Raw genomic sequence first — 12,253 nt, forward strand, 5'->3', positions numbered from 1 at the left:
GGGCCGGATATTGTATACTGGGAGCAATGAGGCCGGATATTGTATACTGGGAGCAATGGGGCCAGATATTGTATACTGGGAGCAATGGGACCGGATATTGTATACTGGGAGCAATGGGGCCGGATATTGTATACTGGGAGCAGTGGGGCCGGATATTGTATACTGGGAGCAATGGGGCCGGATATTGTATACTGGGAGCAATGGGGCCGGATATTGTATACTGGGAGCAGTGGGGCCGGATATTGTATACTGGGAGCAATGGAGCCGGATATTGTATACTGGGAGCAGTGGGGCCAGATATTGTATACTGGGAGCAATGGGGCCGGATATTGTATACTGGGAGCAATGGGGCCGGATATTGTATACTGGGAGCAGTGGGGTCGGATATTGTATACTGGGAGCAATGGGGCCGGATATTGTATACTGGGAGCAGTGGGGCCGGATATTGTATACTGGGAGCAATGGGGCCGGATATTGTATACTGGGAGCAATGGGGCCGGATATTGTATACTGGGAGCAATGGGGCCGGATATTGTATACTGGGAGCAATGGGGCCGGATATTGTATACTGGGAGCAGTGGGGCCGGATATTGTATACTGGGAGCAGTGGGGCCGGATATTGTATACTGGGGGCAATGGGGCCGGATATTGTATACTGGGGGCAATGGGGCCGGGTATTGTATACTGGGAGCAATGGGGCCGGATATTGTATACTGGGGGCAATGGGGCCGGATATTGTATACTGGGAGCAATGGGGCCGGATATTGTATACTGGGAGCAATGGGGCCGGATATTGTATACTGGGGGCAATGGGGCCGGATATTGTATACTGGGAGCAATGGGGCCGGATATTGTATACTGGGAGCAATGGGGCCGGATATCATGCATCGAGAGAAGTGGGACTGAATGAGAAAATGGAATCAGTGGTTACATCGTGCGGTCCAGAACGTCCCTCTGTATGTTGTATCTGCTGTACATTCGGGTTCAGCACTGTGCACAGAGCCGTTTAGTCTTCTGTTTGGGGTCAGTGAATAGAAATGTTCTTGTTTCTTCTCCAGGATGAATCTGTGTAGGACAAATCCTTCTCACACGGCACACAGGATGGGACAACAGAACATTTCTAGGCGACTTGTGGTCCCCAGCCGGTCTGTACATGTGCAGTGTCTGTGTGTATCTCTGCTCCCCGGCCGCTCTGTACATGTGCAGTGTCTGTGTGTATCTCTGGTCCCCGGCCGGTCTGTGCATGCGCAGTGTCTGTGTGTATCTCTGGTCCCCGGCCACTCTGTACATGTGCAGTGTCTGTGTGTATCTCTGGTCCCCGGCCACTCTGTACATGTGCAGTGTCTGTGTGTATCTCTGGTCCCCGGCCGCTCTGTACATGTGCAGTGTCTGTGTGTATCTCTGGTCCCCGGCCGGTCTGTGCATGTTCAGTGTCTGTGTGTATCTCTGGTCCCCGGCCGGTCTGTGCATGTGCAGTGTCTGTGTGTATCTCTGGTCCCCGGCCGGTCTGTGCATGTGCAGTGTCTGTGTGTATCTCTGGTCCCCGGCCGGTCTGTACATGTGCAGTGTCTGTGTGTATCTCTGGTCCCCGGCTGCTCTGTACATGTGCAGTGTCTGTGTGTATTTCTGGTCCCCGGCCGGTCTGTGCATGTGCAGTGTCTGTGTGTATCTCTGGTCCCCGGCCGGTCTGTACATGTGCAGTGTCTGTGTGTATCTCTGGTCCCCGGCCGGTCTGTACATGTGCAGTGTCTGTGTGTATCTCTGGTCCCCGGCCGCTCTGTACATGTGCAGTGTCTGTGTGTATCTCTGGTCCCCGGCCGCTCTGTACATGTGCAGTGTCTGTGTGTATCTCTGGTCCCCGGCCGGTCTGTGCATGTGCAGTGTCTGTGTGTATCTCTGGTCCCCGGCCGCTCTGTACATGTGCAGTGTCTGTGTGTATCTCTGGTCCCCGGCCACTCTGTACATGTGCAGTGTCTGTGTGTATCTCTGGTCCCCGGCCGCTCTGTACATGTGCAGTGTCTGTGTGTATCTCTGGTCCCCAGCCGGTCTGTGCATGTGCAGTGTCTGTGTGTATCTCTGGTGCCTGGTGTGGGGCAGGGGCTGCGGTTGGCTCGGTAGAAGCACAATAGATGTGGTGTGGTCACACACACACAGGGTTTTGGTGCAGATGAAGTGTGAATTTTGGTGCATTTATGCCAGTAACTATTCCTGATGTGACTTTCTTTCAGTTTTGACCCTTAAAGTATTATTTGCGGTCCTGAGCCCCTGATATCTGCACAGGTCGCCTGGCGTCACCTGCCCCCAGTATCCGCACAGGTCGCCCGGCGTCACCTTACCCCGGTATCGGCACAGTTCGACCGGCGTCACCTTCCCCCTCTTTCCGCACAGGTCGCCCGCCGTTACCTGCCCCCGGTATCGGCACAGGTCGCCCTGTGTCACCTTCCCCCTCGTTCTGCACAGGTCGCCTGGCGTCACCTTCCCCCGGTATCAGCACAGGTCGCCCGGTGTCACCTTCCCCTGGTATCCGCACAGGTCGCCCGGCGTCACCTTCCCCCTCTTTCCGTACAGGTCGCCCGGTGTCACCTTCCCCCGGTATCGGCACAGGTCGGCTGACATCACATTCCCCCGATATCGGCACAGTTCGCCCGGCGTCACCTTCCCCCGGTATCCGCACAGGTCGCCTGGCGTCACCTTCCCCCGGTATGGGCACAGTTCGCCCGGCGTCACCTTCCCCTGGTATCCGCACAGGTCGCCCGGCGTCACCTTCCCCTGGTATCCGCACAGGTAGCCCGGCGTCACCTTCCCCCGATATCGGCACAGTTCGCCCGGCGTCACCTTCCCCCGGTATCCTCACAGGTTGCCCGGTGTCACCTGCGGACGGTTGCGCAGTTATTATTCATCCGCACTTCGCTCGCTGACACCTGGAGGGAAGCTCCGCTGTCAGTCATCGCTCGCTCGCTGAATCACAGAACATTGTGACCTTGCTCCTCAGTATCAGACGCTTTTTGTTGCCTTTTATAAAAGCTGAAATGTTTTTTTTTCCTGAGAGCAGCACATTCACTCCTATTGTTTCTGATTCCAATTTCCACTCCAATTAATGCATTTTTATTAAACACCAAAGAACTTAATTAACGCTGTGTAGCAATTTGTATTTTTGCAGCGGCGTTCATGTGATTCGTTAACATTTAACCGCAAATATAATTTACATGGGAAATCACTCGGCGTCTCCCGCTGCGCACATTTCTTTCTATTCTGAAACCCTTTCTTAGCATTGCTCAGAGCTGAGGGTTTGGTGCAGTGGAATCTCCTCCAGACAATCCTCCGTGAACTGAGCTGATACATTGTAGCAAACTACTAAGAAGGGCGATAAGATAAGATGTTTATAACATCTGAATATGAATGAGAAGATCACACGAGAGACGCTGCAAACCGCCAGCGAGCGTCTCCTCATCCGTTTTGCAGCAAGCCGTAAAGCATCGTCCGTCCCCTTCAGCACATGTTGCTATTTGAGCCCTCTCGGACCCCTGCCCCGGTAATATCACAGTGGTTAACGCTGTCGGGCGAGAATTGTAATCGCTCAGGAAATAAGTTTAGTGGAGGAAGTTAATATAAGATGGACGGAGTGAGATTGAAATGAGCAGAATGGCCGGCAGCATCCATCATATCTGACAGACGAGGAGCGCGCTTATTACTTATTTTATCTTTCTCTTGCCCGGTTCTTGGGGCTTGTGGATATAAGTTCAGACGCGGTGGATCTGCTCCTGCGGCTGCCGGCGCTGCGCCTCCATGTACCACTTACCACATGGGTTATTCAAGTTTAATAACTTTTCCATCATTGTGAACGGCTGATGTCAGACGGATGAATCAGGAGCCTCTCCGGGGCCATCAGGACGGCCGCAATCACTAATATCTGATGACGGGGGATGAATGAGAAGGACGGGGAAGTGCCCAGAGCGGGAATTAACCAGGTATCTGTAGAAATAGCCTGTCATATATGTAGAATAGCCAGTGATATTTAATCTGCAGCACATTTCACACAACACAAAGGCCTGGATAATATAATGTCTGCAACATCAATGCCCAGCCACGGGGAAAACCGCAGCTCCCCACATATCTGTCTGTCCACCCCTAATTATAATCATTTTTATGTACATATTTGACTCCAGAGCTGCACTCACTATTCTGCTGGTGCAGTCACTGTGTACATACATTACTGATCCTGAGTTACCTCCTGTATTATACTCCAGAGCTGCACTCACTATTCTGCTGGTGCAGTCACTGTGTACATACATTACATTACTGATCCTGAGTTACCTCCTGCATTATACTCCAGAGCTGCACTCACTATTCTGCTGGTGCAGTCACTGTGTACATACATTACTGATCCTGAGTTACCTCCTGTATTATACTCCAGAGCTGCACTCACTATTCTGCTGGTGCAGTCACTGTGTACATACATTACATTACTGATCCTGAGTTACCTCCTGCATTATACTCCAGAGCTGCACTCGCTATTCTGCTGGTGCAGTCACTGTGTACATACATTACATTACTGATCCTGGGTTACCTCCTGTATTATACTCCAGAGCTGCACTCACTATTCTGCTGGTGCAGTCACTGTGTACATACATTACATTACTGATCCTGAGTTACCTCCTGTATTATACTCCAGAGCTGCACTCACTATTCTGCTGGTGCAGTCACTGTGTACATACATTACATTACTGATCCTGAGTTACCTCCTGCATTATACTCCAGAGCTGCACTCACTATTCTGCTGGTGCAGTCACTGTGTGCATATATATTACATTACTGATCCTGAGTTACCTCCTGCATTATACTCCAGAGCTGCACTCACTATTCTGCTGGTGCAGTCACTGTGTGCATATATATTACATTACTGATCCTGAGTTACCTCCTGCATTATACTCCAGAGCTGCACTCACTATTCTGCTGGTGCAGTCACTGTGTATATACATTACATTACTGATCCTGAGTTACCTCCTGTATTATACTCCAGAGCTGCACTCACTATTCTGCTGCTGCAGTCACTGTGTACATACATTACATTACTGATCCTGAGTTACCTCCTGCATTATACTCCAGAGCTGCACTCACTATTCTGCTGGTGCAGTCACTGTGTACATACATTACTGAGCATGAGTTGCCTCCTGTATTATACTCCAGAGCTGCACTCACTACAATACTGAGGTCCGGGAAGCTGGGCTATGCGCTGCTGTTTGGCTGCTCACTTTGTGGTCACTGCCCAATTAGAAATGCAGATGAAATAACCTTGTGAAATGATTTTCCCCCAAACTGCTATAATTCAGCTGATTATAATCTTGTGGCGCCTCCTGACCTGTACCCGCGGCCGGAGCATATGTCTGCCTGGCACCGGGCACTGCGCAGGTGTTTCCACTCAGGTCCTGGCAACTCTGACCGGCCGGGATGAAAATGTGAGCTGCGAGTCCAGCCACGACGTCTCTTCACTGCGCGCACCTTTGGGGGTCAGCGATCTATACAAAAGGGATATCCTCATTGCCCCCCAGAGATGCTCAGAACCATGAACTGCGTGTCTGCAGACTGAATAATAGGGGGAATTCACATTAAGCAGATTTGCTGCAAAACTATTCTCTCATTGTCTGAACCATCTAAATGGGGCGTGCAAAAATCCATGCACCCGCTGCAGTAATAAAGATGAGTGGAGCTGGTGGCACCGACTTCCATAGTCTCTGTGCCATTCATCACCATTGGTTCAACTTTTTCAGAAGCCGCTGATTCCGCCTTCCTGAAAGAAATCAGCGATGATGAGATGGATGGAAGCCATAGCAGAGCAGCGGTTTTTGGGGGGCTCGCCTGGTCTTCTAGGGCTCACCTGATCTCCTGGGGCCTCGCCTGATGTCCTGGGGGTTCGCCTGGTCTTCTGGGGGCTCGCCTGGTCTTCTGGGGGCTTGCGTGGTCTCCTGGGGGCTCGCGGGGTATTCTAGGGCCCGCCTGATCTCCTGGGGGCTCGCCTGATCTCCTGGAGACTCGCCTTGTCTCCTGGGGGCTTGCCTGGTTTCCTAGGGGCTCGCCTGATCTCCTGGGGGCTCGCCTGGTCTCCTGGGGGCTCGCCTGATCTCCTGGGGGTTTGCCTGATCTCCTGGGGGCTCGCCTGGTCTCCTGGGGGCTCGCCTGGTCTCCTGGGGGCTCGCCTGGTCTCCTGGGGGCTCGCCTGATCTCCTGGGGGCTCGCCTGATCTCCTGGGGGCTCCCCTGGTCTCCTGGGGGCTCCCCTGGTCTCCTGGGGGCTCGCCTGGTCTCCTGGGGGCTCGCCTGATCTCCTGGAGGCTCGCCTGGTCTCCTGGGGGCTTGCCTGGTCTCCTGGGGGCTTGCCTGGTCTTCTAGGGCTTGCCTGGTCTCCTGGGGGCTTGCCTGGTCTTCTAGGGCTTGCCTGGTCTCCTGGGGGCTTGCCTGGTCTTCTAGGGATCGTCTGATCGCCTGGGAGCTCGCGTTGTCTCTTGGGGGCTTGCCTGGTCTCCTGGGGGCTTGCCTGGTCTTCTAGGGATCGTCTGATCGCCTGGGGGCTTGCCTGGTCTTCTAGGGCTCGCCTGATCTCCTGGGGGCTCGCTTGGCCTCCTGGGGGCTCGCCTGGTCTCCTGGGGGCTCGCCTGGTCTCCTGAAGGATCGCCTGGTCTCCTGGGGTCGCCGGATTATATGCTCTGGTCTCTGCTGAGACACAAAGTCTCCCTCATATTATTTTTCGATCTTTGTAATCATTTTGGCTGCGATGAAAGGAAAAAAAGATTTAAAGCTGTACAGTGGAAATTAGTATGCCAGACCCACAGGAAAGGCAATTAATTAACAATGGGGGGCAGATACTGGCCTCCAAAAATACAGGCCTTCAATGGACATTTCATGTCTGGCAGTGGAGCGGGTCTTATACGCAGCTCCCCTGCCGCATGATGTAATGGCTGCGGAGAGGAATAGATGGCGACTGTCACCTGTTACCGCAGCTTTCTGCTCACTTTTCGGACTGTTGTGTATCTTCTTGGCGGTGTTTCCTTTATGGCCTCCTCCTGAGCTCAGACTATGGGGGCGTTCAGATTGGGAAGATTCTTCTCTGCTTCTCTGCTGGGTCTCTGGTCTCTGCTGGGTCTCGGGTCTCTGCTGGGTCTCGGGTCTCTCCTGGGTCTCTGCTGGGTCTCTGGTCTCTCCTGGGTCTCGGGTCTCTGCTGGGTCTCGGGTCTCTGCTGGGTCTCGGGTCTCTGCTGGGTCTCGGGTCTCTCCTGGGTCTCTGCTGGGTCTCGGGTCTCTGCTGGGTCTCGGGTCTCTGCTGGGTCTCGGGTCTCTGCTGGGTCTCTGGTCTCTGCTGGGTCTCGGGTCTCTGCTGGGTCTCGGGTCTCTGCTGGGTCTCGGGTCTCTGCTGGGTCTCTGGTCTCTCCTGGGTCTCTGCTGGGTCTCTGGTCTCTGCTGGGTCTCTGGTCTCTGCTGGGTCTCGGGTCTCTGCTGGGTCTCGGGTCTCTCCTGGGTCTCTGCTGGGTCTCTGGTCTCTCCTGGGTCTCGGGTCTCTGCTGGGTCTCGGGTCTCTGCTGGGTCTCGGGTCTCTCCTGGGTCTCTGCTGGGTCTCGGGTCTCTGCTGGGTCTCGGGTCTCTGCTGGGTCTCGGGTCTCTGCTGGGTCTCGGGTCTCTGCTGGGTCTCGGGTCTCTGCTGGGTCTCTGGTCTCTGCTGGGTCTCTGGTCTCCGCTGGGTCTCTGGTCTCTGCTGGGTCTCGGGTCTCTGCTGGGTCTCGGGTCTCTGCTGGGACTCGGGTCTCTGCTGGGTCTCCGCTGTTGGACTCCACTTTCTCTCCATTTTGCTGCAGATTTGCTGTTGATAATATACGTCAGTCTTGGCAGGAGACAATGCTCCCAATCTTGGTACAAGTTCTGCCTCTAGTTTAGTGCTGTTTGTGGTGTAAGTTCAGGTGATTAGAGGGGTGTCACATTTTATGCACATTTTATGTTTCCGGCTCCTTCAGGCTGTGTATGTATACATGAGCAGATCGTATCCGTCCTATTGTGCTCCTCGCGGTCAGGGACATGGATCATCGGCAGCACCACTGCTCCGCCATCACTAGGGGCGGCTACAGGCCTGACCACAGAACCTGCACTGACACATTGTAACAAACTATCCACACAGGACGGAGACTGGTGCTGTTTATCTGATGGACGACTTTCTAGACTGGATAGAATTGTATCAGATATCAACAAGTTGTAAACTCTAATATTTTTATCCAGCAGCGGCAGAGATATTAAAAATGGTGAGAAATCAAGAAATCAAAACATAAACTAAAATATTATATTATTATTATTATTATATTATATAAATAATGTTTATCATTACACAAAACTGAAGCTTTTGTTTAAATATGGAGAATCCCTTTAAGACCCCAGCGCCGCTTTCCGATGGACGCGGCTCCAGAATATTGTTATCTGTAGACTGGGAAGGACGAGGACCGTCTTCTCGGAAGGACAAAGCAATGCGACGTGTTTATCTCCCACTGTCAGCGGCGGAGCGTAATCAGGAGGTATACACCGTAATAATCAGGCTGCCGTATACTGTGCCGCGCGGTTAACCATTGCTGTGCCGGCTGCTCACTTTGTGGGCGGAGAGGAGTCGCCAGTATCCATCATTTTATCATCTCATCATTTACAATTTGTACAATTATTCTTTTCTTTTTTGACATTTTTGAACTTTTTTGACATTTCTGGACTTTGGTTGTAAAGTGAATTTACAGTCGGCGCTTCATCGTTTTCCCCGAATCGTTACTTTACATTAATGTGACGGTAACAAAGGTCATTTTTACATCCGTCCATAAATTATGTAGTGACCAAGTGCAGGCCGGATGAAGAAACACAGAGTGTGGGGACAAAGCATCGGGCTGTGACGTCAGGGAGCTGCTGGCAGTGATGGGAAGTGACGTCAGGGGGCTGGAGCACAGCTGATGGCAGTGATGGGAAGTGACGTCAGGGTCTGGGGCACAGCTGATGGCAGTGATGGGAAGTGACGTCAGGGTCTGGGGCACAGCTGATGGCAGTGATGGGAAGTGACGTCAGGGTCTGGAGCACAGCTGATGGCAGTGATGGGAAGTGACGTCAGGGTCTGGGGCACAGCTGATGGCAGTGATGGGAAGTGACGTCAGGGTCTGGGGCACAGCTGATGGCAGTGATGGGAAGTGACGTCAGGGTCTGGGGCACAGCTGATGGCAGTGATGGGAAGTGACGTCAGGGTCTGGAGCACAGCTGATGGCAGTGATGGGAAGTGACGTCAGGGTCTGGGGCACAGCTGATGGCAGTGATGGGAAGTGACGTCAGGGTCTGGGGCACAGCTGATGGCAGTGATGGGAAGTGACGTCAGGGTCTGGGGCACAGCTGATGGCAGTGATGGGAAGTGACGTCAGGGTCTGGGGCACAGCTGATGGCAGTGATGGGAAGTGACGTCAGGGTCTGGGGCACAGCCGATGGCAGTGATGGGAAGTGACGTCAGGGTCTGGGGCACAGCCGATGGCAGTGATGTGAACCTTGGCTGCAGCTCTGGATGTGACTGGAGTAGAACAAGAGAAGGAACTCAAAACCTGCAGAAGACAACTGAGACGATTTGCTCAGTTCATAAACTGTAGATATAAAGTAAAGTGGGTGTTCTGGTTCTGGAAACTGACAGGTGGACCCCACCTACCCCTGTAACCTCTGCAGTGTGTAATATATAGTCTGAGCACTGACAGGCGGACCCCTCACCCCTGTAACCTCTGCAGTGTGTAATATATAGTCTGAGCACTGACAGGCGGACCCCTCACCCCTGTAACCTCTGCAGTGTGTAATATATAGTCTTGAGCACTGACAGGCGTACCCCTTACCCCTGTAACCTCTTCAGTGTGCGGAGTATGGTCTGAGCACTGGCAGGCGGACCCCCCACCCCTGTAACCTCTGCAGTGTGCGGTGTATGGTCTAAGCACTGACAGGCGGACCCCCCACCCCTGTAACCTCTGCAGTGTGTGGTGTATGGTCTGAGCACTGACAGGCGGACCCCCCACCCCTGTAACCTCTGCACTGTGTGGTGTATGGTCTGAGCACTGACAGGCGGACCCCCCACCCCTGTAACCTCTGCAGTGTGTGGTGTATGGTCTGAGCACTGACAGGCGGACCCCCCACCCCTGTAACCTCTGCACTGTGTGGTGTATGGTCTGAGCACTGACAGGCGGACCCCCCACCCCTGTAACCTCTGCAGTGTGTGGTGTATGGTCTGAGCACTGACAGGTGGACCCCCCACCCCTGTAACCTCTGTAGTGTGTGTAGTATGGTCTGAGCACTGACAGGCGGACCCCCCACCCCTGTAACCTCTGTAGTGTGTGTAGTATGGTCTGAGCACTGACAGGCGGACCCCCCACCCCTGTAACCTCTGCAGTGTGCGGTGTATGGTCTGAGCACTGACAAGCGGACCCCCCCACCCCTGTAACCTCTGCAGTGTGTGGTGTATGGTCTGAGCACTGACAGGCGAACCCACCACCCCTGTAACCTCTGCAGTGTGCGGTGTATGGTCTAAGGACTGACAGGCGGACCCCCCACCCCTGTAACCTCTGCACTGTGTGGTGTATGGTCTGAGCACTGACAGGCGGACCCCCCACCCCTGTAACCTCTGCACTGTGTGGTGTATGGTCTGAGCACTGACAGGTGGACCCCACCCACCCCTGTAACCTCTGCAGTGTGCGGTGTATGGTCTAAGCACTGACAGGCGGACCCCCCACCCCTGTAACCTCTGCAGTGTGTGGTGTATGGTCTGAGCACTGACAGGCGGACCCCCCACCCCTGTAACCTCTGCAGTGTGCGGTGTATGGTCTGAGCACTGACAGGCGGACCCCCCACCCCTGTAACCTCTGCAGTGTGTGGTGTATGGTCTGAGCACTGACAGGCGGACCCCCCACCCCTGTAACCTCTGCAGTGTGTGGTGTATGGTCTGAGCACTGACAGGCGGACCCCCCACCCCTGTATTCTCTGCAGCAATGCTGGCCGCACTCATATATCTATTCTGAACAGATGACGTCTGGATATGATGCTGACCTCGTGCACTCAGCTTCTGTGGTCGGCCATGGTGGGGCCTGTTCTGAGTGGATCCTGTCTGGTTATACCTCTGTATGGTCTTGGCCGCCGTGCTGCAGTTCAGGTCAGGGTGGTGACAATCTTATTATAGTCTCGGCCATCTTTATGTAGAGCAATGATTCTTTTTTCCAGATCCTCTTTACTATTAGGAGCCATGCTGACCTTCCAGTGACCAGTATGAGGAGTGTGTGAGTGATAACACCGAATGTAACGCACCTGCTCCTTCAGTCACACCGGAGACCTGGTAACACTGAGTCACATGATGCCGGGGTGGGAGAATCGCTAATTGGGCACAATGTGGCCATTATCACTTCTGGGTGTACTCACTTTTGCTGCAGCGGTTTAGACATTACTGGCTGTGATGAGTTATTTCCACTGTTATACAAGCTGCGCACTGACACTGCACATTGTATCACAGGGTCAGATCTGCAGCGCTGTCCCATATTTACAGAAATGTCTGGGGTGTACTGACTTTTGGGATATCCTGTGTAAGTGCTGTGTTTTCTTGTTCCGCGCTGCTTCTCGGCGATGTCAGTAAGTCTTCCCTCTTTGTTAGAATCTGAAGAATTTTCGGATAATTTAATAAGGGAGCAATAAGTGAGAGGGGAGCGGGGAGCGGCGCCGGAAAGTGACTGCAAGGAGCACCCGAGCGGCTTCCTGATTACAGGCTCTGAAAGGTCTGGAGTGATGATAACGTCCTTCACTCAGGAAACGTCTCAAGAAATTCTCCAGCAGCCGAAGACGTCTCTAGATTGGGACTAATCAGAGGGTGGATCCTGCTGTAAGTGCAAGAAGAATGGAGACGATTTCCTGCTGAAGTCAAGAAATCCTCCAGCCTTATGTCAGGATGATAAGAGTCTGTGCAGCTGGGAAAGTGGACTGACAACCACCGAGCTTCCTCCACCCCAGAATGATACGCCTGACCAGTGATCTCCAGTTACCGCCATTCTGGAGTGGAGATAAGCTCTCTGACAACTCCTCCAGAAGCCGTAGTACCAGGTATATGGGTTGTCACCCAGCGTTCTCGCTCTCCAGTAGGGTAAGCCGGGCAGTGAGAACGCCTGTTACTGTATCACCACGTAACTAGCAGATCTGGGGGATAAACCGGCCAATGGCCACATATAAAGCCCTGTTCACAC

The 12,253-nt window shown here is 53.4% G+C and overlaps 1 protein-coding gene across 1 annotated transcript in view; it reads left to right on the forward strand.

The window, feature by feature from the left end:
• Window positions 1-12,253, forward strand: part of IGSF21 (immunoglobin superfamily member 21) — a 472,741-nt gene that overhangs the window by 323,085 nt on the left and 137,403 nt on the right. The window lies entirely within an intron of this gene.

This window comes from Anomaloglossus baeobatrachus, chromosome 11, assembly GCF_048569485.1.
Source record: "Anomaloglossus baeobatrachus isolate aAnoBae1 chromosome 11, aAnoBae1.hap1, whole genome shotgun sequence".
Lineage (NCBI taxonomy): Eukaryota > Metazoa > Chordata > Amphibia > Anura > Aromobatidae > Anomaloglossus > Anomaloglossus baeobatrachus.